The following is a 12904-nucleotide window of genomic DNA, read 5'->3' on the forward strand; positions in this document are numbered from 1 at the left end:
TCCAATCTAAGGGGCAAGGATCTATAGGCCTACTCTTAAGAATAACTTGAACCAAAAATCAATGGCAAAGACACAAGAAAGAAAAAGATGATTTATGATTCCTTAGCTTAAGAAAAAGATGATTTATGATTCCTTAGCTTGATCATAATGACGACACCTCTTTGGACGATGGAGCCCTCTTCTCGCCAGTCGATCGGCTGTCCAACACCTGTCATGAGCTACCAGCCATAGGAACAATTTACACTTGCTAGGAGCCCAATATCTCCAAATCTTAAGGTAAGTCTGAAAGGAGTGCATCCCTTGGAAGAAATTCATATATGCTGACCTTGCCAAATACTGGTCTTTTGAAGGCGCCAAGTATGGATGTTGGGAACACCATACTGCAAGACCACCTCCCTGATGATGTCCGAGAGAATAAGCTATTTTGATTTTTACTCCCATGCTCATGGCGCCCTGAATGTCAGAAACCCACGAGTGACTTGTGATCGAGGGCATTCTGAACTGTCCTCTTCTTAGCTATTCTTTTTAAAACCAATGCACAAACTTAGGGTGCAAGGTCAACAATCCTTTGGCCAAGCAACCATATCCATCAATCCAAAAAAGGGTGTTTCTTCCTCCATCCCTAACCTCAGTCAAGATTGCCATAGGGAAAAGAGCCTGGGGGCAGCTGTGGACTGAGTGTCCATCTAAGATTTTGGAGATTAGCAATACCGAGCCCCCAAGTTCTTTGGGAATGCACACTTTAGTTCAAACTACACAACAATGACTACCTTTCACACCCCTTCTTCAAAGAAAGACATATGCGTGGTTTAGACCCTGCTTGGATCCCTTAGTCTAAAGTTCAAACACTAAACTTTAGGCCACTCTAACTCTTGAGGCTCCGAACAGATGGTCTAAAGTAGTTTAGCCAACCTCATAAGAAGACCATTATTTTGTTAGACCACACAAGTTAGCCTTATTAAATGAAACCTAGACCATGGGATCGATCCAAACAGGGTCTTAGTATAAATGTAACAACCTGTGTTATATTATATAGTTCTTCAAAGAAAGACACAAGTTTGGTACTAGTTGTAAGCTGATATGATTGAAACCGTGAGCTAAGTTTATAGCCAGTTAACCTTCTCCTATCTGGTTTCAGAAGGGGGTGGATCGGCGGAGGATGCAGATGAAACTAAGACCGAATTATTGGAAGCTATAGGAGCTGACTTGTAGCAGGCCGATCGACTAGCTTAGCCAATAATAGCTAAGCCATGACCAACACATGCTGCTGAGCAGCTGAGGGCATTGCATGCATGCATGAGGCAGCTTCCGTGCTGCTTCTCTGCACGGTGAGGTACGTAACGTACGGAGGTTACGTTGTACTCCAGTCTCCGGGGATGGATTAGATCATCAGACACAATAGAAGCTACTAGCTAGCTGGCGATCGGATCACCGATCACGCATGCTTGTCCCCTGCATGCTGCAAATCCTTCACCTCATTCATCTCCACCAGTCCCCACTTGAAGCTAGGTAGCTAGGTGCTTCCGTTGCAGTGCTTGCATTTCCCATCTATCAGTGAGATTGCTTTTCAGCAGAGTTGATAGAGACCCTTTTTTCGGCTGGCTTCTGCGTGGATATATATACTCCATATATGCTTGTACATGGGCTACAACTTTGGCCCATGTGATATTGGAAAGATGCATTGGGCCTTATTTTGATTCTGGGGCTCTTTTATATGGGTAAAGCGAAAAGACTTGGTCTGTCCAGATAAAACTAACCGGTCTTTTCTTCTTCCTCCAAAGTCCAAACAGAAACAAAAAGAGGGCACCAGCTGCAGTACAAACGATTCATAACTAGGAGTACTGCTTCCAGACACCTAAAATAAATTCAGGAAAATACGAACATCTGTGTAGTCGAGGACTTTGAACCTAGATGAACAAGTTCCACCATAAGAAACTTAACCATAGTGTCCAACAACAAATCATCCACGATTTTATAATGGTACTCAGCCAATTCAAATTTTAGCGGTTTGGACCAACCAATACCACACAAGTTTGATATGCCATATTAAATAAAAAAAGTTAAGTAGTATGATTTTTTACTTTAATCATTAATGATTAAGTTAATTTTTAACATAAGACAAGCTTACATGAACCTGTATTTGTGATAAGAGCACTAAAAGTGCTTACCTAACACCCCACCTCTCTCTTTCTCCATTGTCATCAAGAAAGAAATAACGGGAAATGGAAAGAGTTTGGTGCCTGAGGCTATAATCATACATGCCTAGAGATGGCAATGGGTAAATCCCCATCGGCTATTGATACCCCCATACTCCCGGTGCCGGCCCTGGAGAGGTGCCAGAGGTGCGACGGCCAAGGGCTTAGGGGAGGGAGGGGGCCAGGCCCACGTATACTGTAGACCATAGCACTATAGTCCGATGGCACTTGATAGGCAGCCCGAGACGTTCAGGATCAGGAGCGCCGAGCGCTTGCTTCCCCAGTCCGCGAGTCTGCTACGTACGCGAGCGCCTAGGGCGAAGGGTCACGGTCTCAGGGAGTCACGGAGAGTCGGAGACGGAGCCGCGCCGTGCCGCCGCCGGCCGCCGCGGAGAGCCGGAAACACGGAAACGGCGCACTCACAGGCTCGACTCGACGACGACGCGATCAGGCGGATTAGCCGATCATCAGTTTACATTTTGAGAGAAATGGAGTTTACGGGCCACTCCTGGGCTGTTTTAGTTTACATTGTTCCTCAATAACTATCAAACATGTTAAATTAAAATATATCACTGGATTTGTTTTCGTTTTGCAACAAAAATTAGCGCATATATATTATAAGATTTTATATGTGGTCTAGAGGGCTTTCGTGACGAGTCCGCCAGAGGGCCCTCAAAATTCTAGGACCGGCACCGCATACTCCTCCCCACCATAATAACCTAATACCACAAAAAATCCCTGTACCCAGCTACTGTTGGGGAATTTTCCCCACACCCATACCTAGCTAGAGAAACTAGACCTAGCAGGTCATTCGTATCCACCAATAGTGGAAGGGTGCATGCAGGAGGTTCTCTCGTGAGCGGTGGGTAGTGGCCTGTGGTTGGGCGGCTAGAAAGAAGGCGTGAGCTATGGGTGGTGGGCCAGTGGCGTGAGGGAGGGGTGAGGGATTGGCCAATTGGGAGGGGAGGGGTTAAATACTTAGGGTTTCCACTTATTTGGGCTAGGCTACTTTGATTTGGGGCCAAGGGAGGTGGAATGTCTATGTGGGTTAACGGGTATGGTGATCACTAGAACTTTTGGGGCTACAAAGCTACAACAAATCAGTTGTTGGCGTTCTTGCGGATGGTTATTCATTTCAGGAATATTCGATTCAAATGGAAGTCTCAGACTATGAAGCTAAACAATGGCTCAAGATGAATTCATTTTTCCGCCAACGTTTCTCTCTTTTCTCTGAAGGCTCTTCAAATCGCTCCATCATTTCGCGAACATACAAGGCTCAGGCTCGGCTACAACAAAGCATAATGATTTTCATCTTCACAGACTGGAACATGTTCTCGTCTTCTTAATGCAACTGGTGTTCATCTCCAAAATACTTCAGCTCAGTTTTTGCTCTGCATATCGCGTCGAAGCAAGCTATAGCTTGCAAACATCTTCATCCGGTGAAGAGCTATATATTGTTTTTCATCATGGATCTCTAAAGGGTCTTTATTTTCGCATACGTACAGTGTACAGACGTCCCTCCGGCTGGTTTTCACGGAGTGACTTGATGATTGGTTTTCATTTTACTGTCCAGGTTTTCCTCTTGGAGGGGACGGGTATCCATTTATTTTGGTTTTCTAGCACGTACAGGTGGGTATGCCGGAGCATTGGCTTTCCCACGGAGGGTTTTATTAGGACTCTCTCTTCCGGCTTTCGTTCTCCCGAAGCAGAGGGTGATTCGAGCAAAGTAGCTGTGAAGTCACCCTGGTTTTCTATTGGTCAAGCCAAGCACTACTACCAGTACAAAGTACAAACACATATCTTTTTGGAGCATGGATTCCCTCCGGGCCTCGCTCGTCAGCCAAATAACAAGCATCCTGAACATCTCGGCCTCAACATATTTTTTCCTCAATCACACAAAAGGTTTACACGTCTTTGTATTAAGGTAGCGAAAATATTTATTACAACACGCCTTAGAGACGCCCTAGGGGGTCAATAAAGTTTTACATGGACGCTCAGACCCTCTCTAGTGTACTAAAAGCTAAGCTATTACATTGGACATTGAACAACCCAAATTTACGACACTGGCAAGGAGGCCTATGTCCGGGATACCGGGCGGCGGCGCTGCTTGCGCGCGCCTACCTCGCCATTCGCAAGGAACAACTCACGTTACGCCTGCATATGAGCGGGGTCACTGTTGAAGATATCATCGTACGCCATCTTGGTCCACGTCGACGAAGATGGCCTCTCACTGGATAGTCCCAGGCGCTTCATGACAAGGTACTCACCTTGCATGGCTGCCGAAATATGAGCTATGCTCTGCGCCGCTATCCGCCTGCTTCGCTTGGGGAGCGAGGGTGGTGCACGTCCGCCGAGGGTCGTATCATCTCCAGGCAGCTCCGAAAGTGGTGGTTGTCTCCTCTCTGTGATTCGCTTCATGAAGCGCTTGAGGCGTCTGTTGGCTGAGGTCGTCTGAGGTGAAGGAGTGCGGTTGATGTCGTCCGTTGCAGCCATGATCATCGTGTCTCGTAGGGTGGTTATCTCGACATTGGCCATCGCTAGGCAAATGGTCCGAGGAGGGGTGGCTACATCCGCGCCTGGGGGGCATGTCGCTAGTCTGTCCTCCCCGTGGCGGTGTGGCCGGTGGCTGCCCCTGCACAGGCAATAATGGAGGCATGTCCGTCTTCCTCTGGGCTACCTGAGCGACGGTGGATGGAGTAGATGGGCACCCCGGTGCTGTTGCTCTTGCTGTCCAGCTCATGACGAGCGAGGCGGCGAGCTTTTCCAGCATTGGGTCGACCCACACTGGAAGCCCCACGGTGGTGCATAGCTCCAAAATAGCTAGTCCACCCTACGTGCGGCTATAGGATTTGGCAACAAAACAGATGCACCATGTGGCTAAGATGTATATGCATACATGAACCAATCATCAAGCCCTTGCAAGGAGTGAGCCTAGCCAACACGGGCCTAGCTCTTGGCTATAGTCCAAGTTGAGCACAAACGCTACCAATCTGGCCAAAATCAAATAGCTAAGGGGCTACCATTGGGGGTGTGGTATATGTTAGGAATGTCTATTGGTGTGTAAGAAGGTCCAATTACTAAGCCTAAGAGCTTGTTTGAGTTTACATCCTAGTTGTAATTTATAGAGACTCATTTGTAACAGCGAGCCCTACTAGGGGAAGGAATGAAAGCCTCCACCTCTCACATCCCCTATAAAAGCAGGGAAGGGCAAGGTGGAGGGGACACTTGGTCACTATCTCAAATGGCTCTCTCCCTCACTCTTAACTACAACTCCCTTGTCCGGTCCTCGAACGCCCTTCAACCAAGTAGGATTATATCTTGATGACAGAGAACTATACCTAGGAGATATGGGCGAGTATGGCTAAGTTTATGAAGAAACTAGATTCATTGGGATGTAAATTGGGCGTGATGAAAGGGAGCTACTTCAGTTGAGTAGGCAAGTACTACAAGCTAATTCATAGACTTCTCAAGATTTGATGAGAGCTTCCACAAAAATCGAGTAGTAACATGAACATTCAATGTTTCCCATTAGAAAAGCTACCAACATCAATATATGTTCAACTACTTTCCATTAGAATAGGAGCTACCATTTACCATTACAACAACTACATAACAAAAGACATCAACATTCAACTGCTTAGAGGCGGAGGCCGTGAGGGTGGTGGCGGCGGACTTCTCTCTGGCCGTGCGAAGGACGATGGCGGCGGCCTTCTCCTGGGCTATAAGCACCATATTGTCTACTTTCTTCGAACCTCCGGTAGCCTCAATGGTCGTGGTGCGGCAGCCCGGCTGGTTGAGAACCTGCGCCACGAAGGTGTCCACTGAGCGGTCCAGAATGTAGAAGGTCCTCATGATCTGCACAACCGTGTTGTAGTCCTCGCATAAGCATCCTTTGCACTCATCTCCGCTTCCCTGAACGGAGAATCAGACACATCCTCGCAGATATGCTCACACGTTCTTGTACTCCTCGGCGATGGCAGTTAGCAGCTCCATCTTCTCCACAGCACCTTCTGTCGGTTATTAGAAGCACCATCGGAGTAGTGGAAGCCGAAGGGCAACACATACTTGGGGAAGGTATATCCTGTGACCAGGAACACTGCTGATCTAGCCATGCTTTCACGGTGGTGGTGCTGGCGGCGGCCTAGGGTTAGGTGCGGCGGTGACGGCAGCTGGGAGGCTTAGGTTAGGTGAGGAACTATGTGACCAACCTACTTATACAAAAATGAATAGTTGGGCCATTTGTTGAGCCGGAGGCTAGCTCCCCTGAGGCAGCTAGACCGGCGACCTCTGGACCGACGGCTGCAGTTGTTGGGCCAGCAGCCACTAGCCTGTGTAGCGACTTGGCTAGATTGGTCGGAGCAGCCTAGAGCCGCCAGTCAATCAGCTAGCCCAGTTGCCCCTAGATCCATCAATCCGCCAGCCCAGTCACCGCCAGCTACTTGTAGAGACAATCCGGTGCATCGTCCGACAAAAAACAAGAATAATGTAGTCATACCTCTCCTTGGCGAATTCCCTTGCATTAGGCCATGTTTGGCCGGGCTCTCTTCTGCATGCGCTCCACTGCCGGAGCCAGCGCCTGTACAGCAAAACAGACTCTGGCTCTGTGATTTCACGTCCAAAAACGCTGCTCCTCCGTGCGTTAGGGCGTTTGGTGCGGAGCCGTACCAAACGGACCCTTAACCGTGCCGGTGTCTCTTGCCAACGGCGGCATGGGAGAGAAGGGCTGGACATGTATGCCACACCTCCCTACCGAGGCAGCAGGGGAGGAACGACACACACACACCGAGCTAAACGAGATGTATGTTTGCAATTAGCACACGGAGAACAAACAAGGCCTCTGGGTTTATTCATCTATACCTGCATAATATTAAAGAGCCAAAATTTCTTCTATTTTTTTTTCTACGGCCTCTCCTAACTGTCATGGGATCAGTATGGCATTTGAATTATTTATATTGTAATTTATGGATATTTTCAATTCAATCTTCAAAGTTAAGACTTATTGTGTTATTTGGTGCATGTACACAGGATTATATTAGAAATTTTTTATAATTGTTACCAATCTGCTAAATGGTTTTATCAAATTGAATGTAAATTTTTTTAGCGACATACCCTTAGATACAATCCTAGATCTGCCACTAAACCTGAGTTGGAGATTTTTTTTGAGTGGACGACCCTGAGTAGGAGATGCAAGCTCAAGATGACCGCAAGATGATTCCTTATATGTTCAATAGTTGTGAGGGTAGCAACTGGTTGTAGCTGGTTGGGACTGAGGTCGTATGAAAACTTGTCTGTGGGTGGTTTTCTAGTAGTTGGTGCTTTGACAATGTTCGGGGTTGGTAGATGTTCATTTTACGAGGCTGATCTCTCGGTGGGGTTATGTAGTAATGAAATTCGGTTTCGACTAATGTGGAAAAAAAAACAAATGGAAGCGTAAAATTTCTATCTCTACACCTAAAAAGACTTCAAAGTACTCATCTAACCGGTGATACCAAGTATCTGTTTGGATTGCGGGATGAAGTGGGATATCCCGAGTTCGACCCAGATGGTGCGCTGTTTGGTTGAGGAGCTAGGTGGGATTGGGTTGGACCAGGGACCGAATATTCCCTCAGATGCGGGTTCCCTTGGTCCATTCAAATTGGGCGGACCATCTCGACCCAGATGAACGGCGTCGTTCGCCGTCTCCTTCTCCCTCCCTTCGTCGCGAGCGCCGGTGGTTCCGTTTCTCCGGATGTGGGCGAGCAACGACGTCGGGCTCTGGAAGCCGGTGCTGTGTCGCTTGCGCGGGCGAGCTCGCGCGAGCTTGGGGCGCTGGCGCTAGACGAGGCAGGTCCGCCATGGCCGCTGAGGCGGGTGTCGGCGGGGCCTGCGCGGGGAGGCAGGGCCGCCAGGCCACCGGGGCGGGGCGGGGCGGGGCTGTGCGGAGAGGAGGGGTCTCCATGGCTACCGGGGCGGGGCCTCTATGGCCGCAGGGGCGGGGCGGGGTTGCGCGGGGAGAGGCCTGCGCGGGGAAGGGTCGGGGCGGGGCGGGGCGGGGAGGTGGCGACCGAGGGGATGAGGGCGGGGCTGGGAGGTGACGGCCATGGCGATGTCGGGCTGGGAGGTGATGGGCAAGCAGAGGAAGAAGATGAGGGGAAAAAGAAAATAAGGAGGATGACAGGCGGGTCCCACTGATGGTACTGTTAACGGTATCAAAATGGCGTCCATTTCATCCCTCTTGAACCTCGCAACCAAACACAGAACTGGGTACATCCCAACCCCTTAACCAAACATGAGATGGGTTCATCCCAACCTAGAAAACTAGGTTGGACCCAACCCATTCCACTTGGTCCCTAAACCAAACACACGGCAAATCTCGCTACCCGTTCAGCACCCGGTGATACGTATGAAGTCCTGCCCTGATACGAAGTCTATATTTATAGTTTGGCTGGTGGTCTTTCCGTTGTATAGGAAACAATTGATAAACAATGAAGATAATGATACGGATAGTGAGATTTGGTATCACAGGGTAGATGATTGCTTTAGAGTCTTTTTAGGTGTACAAAGTCCTGCCCCGATATGAGTAGTACGGCTGGTGGTCTTTCTGTTGTACAGGAAACAATTGATAAACAACGAAGATAATGATACGGTTTCTATTTGCTTCTGCCGCACGTATCCTTTTTCTCTAAGGTGATCAATCGGACTATATATACCCCAATTCAATCATAGCACTGTGTATCCGTGTCAGACTCAAATCTAAGTATGTACGCAAGTCCCTGTTCTTGACTGGATGCATTGATATGGTTAGTTTAAATATGACGTTGCCTCCTCCGTCATCTCACATGTTGCATGCACCTTCTCTATTTCTTTCATATAACAGCAAAAGGCAGCACCGATCACGTACACGTAGTATAAAATGCTTCAACTTATGCTTATTCTCTTCTTGATGTGCACTTGCATGCAGCAATCCGAGTCCAAGCTATATATCAGCGGCGGCAATTGAAGTTGCTGGAAGGCCCGGATATGTCTGGGCTATCGTCCATCCCATATAAATTAGCTCATATATGTCTGGGGTCAACAGAAATTCTTGCTAGCGTGTCGTCTCTCCTTGTACATACAAACTCATCCTTCCCTTCCTTTCTCAGCTTATTTGCATTGGAAAGCACAAACAAGTTGGCAACATTATTGGCTCTGCAAAGGAAGCTCGTAGACCATTGCCTCCATGCATCTCTGTACTCAGCCGTAGCCAAATTGAGTGTAAACAGATACCTTCCTCATCTTCAGAGTAAAATGTTATTCATGCTTTTTCAGCCTTCTGGGTATAGATGGCTAAACAGGCCACCCGGTCTGGCACTGCACGTGCCCGATAAAATAAAAGCATGGACCAATGAGGACGGGCCAGGCATGGCACGCCGGGCTGTTGGGTTGGGCCAAAGGGGGCTTAGTGCCTAGCCGCCCGGCCCAGGCACGGAATGTCGGGCCAATTTTTGGACCAAGCTGGCCCGATAAGCCTAACACGCACATTGGTTTATTAATATTTATGTAGTAACAATAATTGACTACAAATAGAATATTACAAATGTCACACTAAAAAATAGTTTTGTTTAGCTATGGTACAACATACGTGCGAACTATAATTATCATGTTCTTAGTTATTTTTGTTGCCGTTGCGGCGCACGTGCATTTATCTGGTCTACTTCAAAAAATAAAGACCGAAGTGCATTTTTTAATTTTTTTTTTGGAGACATCACCTTACTTTTATACAAATAGTAAAAACTAAGGATTTAAAAATATATTATATAAAAATAAATATATTTATTCAGAAATGCGAATGCTCAGCTGGCTGTTTTGGAGAATCAAAACAACCGTGCGATTCGAAGCTTGCGGCCCGATACGCAGCGCCTCTACTCCCTCCATCGCACAGCTTCCTTCGCGGCGGAGCTCGGCCTTCTCTGGGCGTGCGGCCTTCTGCTGATGGAAGGACTTCATGTCGCCTCCGCCACCCCTCGTCATGCCTCCTGCGATCTCTCTCCTGCATAGCTGGTGGTGGCGTTGGGATGAATGGGGATTGGAATACGGTGGCAGAGGAATAGAGAACGATGGGGATGACTGGATGATAAGAGGGTCGAGGGAAGGGATAATGTTGAGGGTGGGTCTGACCACAATTTGTGAACAATTTGTATTTTTTTTTGAAATTTGTGAAGAATTTATGAATAATTGGATGTATATTTCTCTGAAAAATTTGGCACATATTTGTGTTATTCCTAAATTACATCACTCTGTCCAATAAATTACACTGAAAAAATTATTGTAAATATAATAATAAGACGATGTAAATATAACTATTAAGACAGTGTAAGTGTATAAAAAAATCTAGTTGTTGGAAGGAGCTAAAACAATCGGATGTTGGCTCGCCCTATCCTTTATTTGACTTAAAAAGTCCGCCGGTTCTAATTCGATTTCGACTCTGACTCCGACTCTAATTGCGGACGGGCATTAGCGGAGCCAAGATGAGCACATCGGGGGGGGGGGGGGGGGCTAATCAATAGAGATTTAGAACAAATGTCGAAGATTAACGGTGAAATCACGTTTTTTGCTACAGTAAATATAAAGGAAAATCACTCTCTCAGGGTAGGCTGCTGCCCCCCTAGCCCCCCCCTGGATCCGCCACTGCGGACGGGGCCTCCGAGTCTGGGCCATATATATACGCGGGCGGCGGCCTCTTTCGCTTCCTTGCTGGTTCCCCCACCCAGTGCGACGATGACTGCTGTGACTCGATCGCGGGCGGGAAGGCGAAAATTACAATCCGCAACTGTGTGTGGTCGCACAACTTATCTATATATGACCGTTCGTCCATTCACAGGATTCTTTCACAGCGCGCCACCTGTCTCATTCCAGTTCAGCGTCGTTTCCGCCTTCGCAGGCGAGTTTTTTTTTTTGAATACACAAAAGATTTGCGTATCATTGTAATTAAGAAGAAGAGTTTAACCATACGCACGACACGCTTCTAATGAACGTCCTACAAGATCTTACAATTGTAATTGGACCTTCCTAGCAGACTGTTTCGAACTTCGATATTACATAAAAGTAAACAACCGAGCTAAAAGCAGCACAGTAACCTACGGAGCTAGACGTCTCTGCTACTGGCCGCGTAACCCTGCTTCATCATCAAGAAGATTCTTCTACTAGTCTAACATTGGTCGTCGGAAACAACACGTCCGGTGCTTCACTTAGGTCGAGGTAAGTGTCTCATCTAGCTTCTCGCGTTATCTCCTCATGCGTCTTTTCTCGTTTCCGTCCATTGCCGTATGTTTTGTTTATTATATTCACTCGACGGTACAATCCCCATCCCTCGATATGCTTCTCTCTCCCTCCTCCCTTTCTTTCCGAAACCCTAAAACATTTCTCGAAGAACATGTCGTATTCTCAGCATCAAGACACCCACCTCGACCTTGCTCTTCGCCATGGTGAGATTTTTTCCCAACATGTCTTTGACTAATTTTACCCGTTCTTCTAATCTATCTTGTTCTCATTCCGCACAGCTCCCTCGGATGATGCCGGATCTCGGTCTGAAGTTTCATCCCCGTTTGCTAACTCCGCGTGCAGATCACTGATAGTAAACTCTCCACCTGATCTCATGTGCGGATGTGGTAGGCCCGCACTTAGGGGCACAGCAGGAACTGCGAAGAACAATGGCCGGATCTTCCGCACATGCCCGGTTTGTTCTTCTTTATTTCCGTCCCAACTCCCTTTTGTCTGTTTTGTTTTTGTAACAGCACATTTTCTAGTGTTTAAACTAACCATTTGCTTCTAACAATCGGAGCTGGTTGTTACCTATATCATTTTTATGTTTTGTTTGTACCTTTCGGCTATGCATTTTACGATTTGTCAGTGCCTGACAACATTTTCTTCAACTACACAGATGTGCAAATTATGGATTTGGGAGGACTTGCTGAACAACTACGTGGATGCAATGATACGCTTCTTTCGTGATGCCACCATTGCTTCCCTTCAGGCCGAGCTCCAAGCCAGCCAGTTATCAATTTCTGACAAGCAGGCACAGATTGCTCGCTTAGAACAACAATTGCAGACGTTACAGAAACTCATCCAGCAACATCCTGATGAAGACCGTAGCCCCGCCCAAACCTCCAGTCTTAGATTAGTTTATTTCCTGAAGGTCTTTTGTCTGCTCGCATTTCTAGCTTGGCTTGTAAAATCTGCCTGTTCGGTGTAGGCAATCTGAGCTACGTGCAATCCTTTTTTCACCCTGTTATGCACTTATGTTAAACGTAGCTGGACCCTGATGCTTAGGTTATCATCTTTGTCATTTGTGTCATAAGATTACCTAGTAGCACCTGTTGGCAAACTAAATCATGTTTTTTCTATGCAGTCGCTTGCAATTGATGTATGTGCGCTCTTTTTAACCTGTTAGTGATGCCTTAGCCGTCTGTTAGTTGGTGTCTCCCTATAATCATTAATTGTCCAGTACCATAAAATCGATTAAATGTTAACCGTGATCATTACAAAACAGTACGAATCGGTAACATTCGTACGAATTGGTTCTTCAAATGTCACTACAACACGACAGTCAAACACCCAAAAGCATTTGTAGATTTCTTTCCACTCTTTTGCCAGTCACAGCCTCTCGAATGCATTCTGGTGGTTGGGCTTTATTCTCCTTCGATCCTAGGAGTTGGCATATCATGTTACTCCTCTGTCCTTTGCTTGATTCC

The 12904-nt window shown here is 47.1% G+C and overlaps 1 long non-coding RNA gene across 1 annotated transcript; it reads left to right on the forward strand.

The window, feature by feature from the left end:
- The first annotated feature begins 11510 nt into the window (after positions 1-11510).
- LOC136526966 (uncharacterized) lies at positions 11511-12465 on the forward strand. Its single transcript, XR_010776645.1, has 3 exons — positions 11511-11638; positions 11714-11889; positions 12094-12465. It is a non-coding gene; the product is annotated as an uncharacterized lncRNA (long non-coding RNA).
- The last annotated feature ends 439 nt before the right edge of the window (positions 12466-12904 follow it).

The sequence above is a fragment of the Miscanthus floridulus genome, chromosome 19, assembly GCF_019320115.1.
Source record: "Miscanthus floridulus cultivar M001 chromosome 19, ASM1932011v1, whole genome shotgun sequence".
NCBI classification, from domain to species: domain Eukaryota; kingdom Viridiplantae; phylum Streptophyta; class Magnoliopsida; order Poales; family Poaceae; genus Miscanthus; species Miscanthus floridulus.